The 2,855-nt window shown below is 46.4% G+C and overlaps 1 non-coding gene across 1 annotated transcript; it reads left to right on the forward strand.

The window, feature by feature from the left end:
- Positions 1–1,449: 1,449 nt before the first annotated feature.
- On the forward strand, positions 1,450–1,522 carry Trnae-cuc (transfer RNA glutamic acid (anticodon CUC)). Its single transcript has one exon. It is a non-coding gene; the product is annotated as a tRNA-Glu (tRNA).
- The last annotated feature ends 1,333 nt before the right edge of the window (positions 1,523–2,855 follow it).

Consider the following 2,855-nt stretch of genomic DNA (forward strand, 5'->3'; position numbering starts at 1 on the left):
CAGCCTTGCCTCACCTAGGGCAGGAGACAGAGGGAACAAACCTGAGAGGAAAGGAGTGGGACCAAGTATAGGGGGAAAGGCAATAGAAATCACTAGCAGACACTGATTCAAAGAAAGTCCTCCCATTGTCCCCAAACCAGCAAGCTAATGAGGCCACCCTGAAGTATGTGATACGGGTTTGTGAAAAAGAAACTGAAATAAAACAGAATGACCTACCCCACATGGGCATACCTGAATATACATGACATGCTCACATTCTCGCCAGCCAGAATTACCTTTTGAAATGATGAATCTTGAACACCTGGAGTTTGGTAGCTAGTCAAGAGATTGACCTCAAAGACTTCAGCTCTGTACTTGAGGTAAAGCACATGAACTTGATAATCACACCCAGACCAGGAGTGAGGGTCTCTCTAAGACCCCTCTTTATTCCTCTGGCTTGTTCTAGCCAATTCTTGCCTTGATCTAAGAGGGTTTTTCTTCTGAGATATAGTCTCACTGTGTCTCCCTGACTACCTGGAACTCACTATGTAGACTGGGATGCCCTAGAATTCACAGATCCACTCATCTCTGCCTCCCTGGTATTAAGGGCATGTGCACTGTGCCCATCTCTCAAGAGAGATGCTGAGTCTTTTCTTGGCCCTAACAGCCTGAAGGAGGAGCATACCTGTAGGTTACAGGGTAGAGCCCTAGGTCAAATACTTGCACATCTCAGCCTGTGTTAGTGGTGTGGCCTTCAAGCAAGGAGAAGTCTCTCTGACCTTGTCTCTTGATTGGCAAAGGAAGGGAGAGTAATTACTACCATAGGATCATCTGGATGAAAATTCTAACAGACATGAACATCTGTTCCACAACTCACCCAAGAGAAGTGTTCTGAGGCTGACTTTAGACAACTAAGTAAAGGAGTGTATGAAAAGATTTTGAAATCTTCCAAGAAAACCCCAAGGATTCCAGGAGCAGAGCCACAGTCCTGGTATGCTGAGGACTAGCTGCTATAATCTTCACTATCACCTCTTTTACAGAAGGAGCTCAAAAGAGAGTTCCTAGTCCTGTCCTTGGGCCCAGGTTGGTACAGATGCATCTCTGGACCATATGCCTTGCTTGAGCTCAGAGGAGAATGAGTAGTGACAGAGAAGGTCCCAGGCCTGGGCCAAGGTCTGATTCCACAGCATGTCAACTCCATCCACCAGGAAATAACCCACTGACACTGCTAGAACCACTGCCCATGATGGGTGGCCATGAATTGAGTCGGTGACCATCTGAGGATAAAGCCACAGCCCGACCAGCACCCCTGCTCTAGAGAGCAGGCTGTGCATCAGCGAAATGAAAATGTTCTTCCACATCCAGTTGTCCTGAGCAGATTCCAGGGTGGGCAGCAGCCGCAGTCCCCAGTGCAGACCCTGAAATGACATGAAGGAGGCACCAGCCACAAGGAGTCCCCAGGATGCCATAGCCCAGCTAGCTCAGTCGGTAGAGCATGAGACTCTCAACCTCAGGGTCATGGGTTCATGCCCCACATTGGGCGCCAATTGTAGCCAGAAGTTTCTCCAATCCCACCAGGCCCTGTGGTCCTGCAGACACATAAAATAATCACTCCGAGGCTTATATTAAGTACAAACTGTATGGCCTATGGCTTCAGCTTCTGGCTAACTCTTTCATCTTAAATTAACCCATACCTATTAATCTATATGTTGCCTTGTGACTATGGCATTACCAGTCTGTTGGCAACTTGTTGCTCCTTGGGCAGCAGCTAGTGTCTCCTCCACCTCTGCCCTTCTTCTCTCTGTATCTCTGCTTGGGTTTCCTGCCTGGCTGTAAGCTTTCTTGCCATAGGCCAATACAGCTTTATTTATTATCCAACGGGAGCCACACATATTCACAGCTTACAGAAAGACATCCCATAGCAAATGAGGAAGTCAGAGTCTGGCTTTTCTTTTCTTTCTTTTTTGCTATTCTAAATGGAGGTAGCCACCCCCCCCCATCGAGCATCAAAAGCAGGGAATTCCTTGAATATTGAAAGGTGTTGAGGCAACTGTACCTAGTAACAAATAACCAGTTCATCTAATACCACCCAAAACAAAGACTGTCCACACAGAGAAATGTGAAACTGAAGGCAATACACTACATCTCATCATTTTACACACGGAAATAAAAATTCAGGTACCAGGACATCCTTTCCCAGCGTGTGGGTTGCCTATGCAACATTTTCCCCTTTCCCTCAGTGTTTGAACTCCCTTGCTATGAGAGGTAGCTTGTGCCCTGGTTCCACTAAGTAGGGCTGGGGATTTATGACATGCTAAGGAAGCCACTGGACTGTGCTTCTGGGAAACTCTTTAATGGTGGCCTTTTGCAACCCACTCCTGTCCTGTTCCTCCTTTTATCTTGCTTAGAACACAAGGGTGGCTGTGGTACCCGTAACCATTTTGTGGTCATGTAACCCCATTATTCAAAGATATTATAGTTTGGATCGGAAGTGTTTTCTGAAGGTTCCCATGTTCAGCTGATAGGGCTTTTAGTACATGATTTAATCCATTCATGGATTCATAATTGTATGGCATGTAGAGGCGATGATAACTAAAAAGGTGGCCCCGCTTGGAGGGTGTTGGTCACTTGGGATATAACTCTGAAGGTAAATCTTATTCCCAGCCCAGTCTTCTATTTCCCCTTCCTGGGAGGAATAAGGTAAGCAGCCTTTCTGTACCACTCCTTCCACCGAGATGACTCAGCTCTGGCTAAAGACCACAGTAATGGAGCCAGCCAGCTATGGATGGAAACCTCTGACATGGTGAGCCCAAGTAGATCCTCTTTATGTTACTTTTCTTGGATATTTTTTCATAGCAAGAACAACAACAACAAAA

This window comes from Peromyscus maniculatus, chromosome 4, assembly GCF_049852395.1.
Source record: "Peromyscus maniculatus bairdii isolate BWxNUB_F1_BW_parent chromosome 4, HU_Pman_BW_mat_3.1, whole genome shotgun sequence".
In the NCBI taxonomy this organism is placed as follows: Eukaryota; Metazoa; Chordata; class Mammalia; order Rodentia; family Cricetidae; genus Peromyscus; species Peromyscus maniculatus.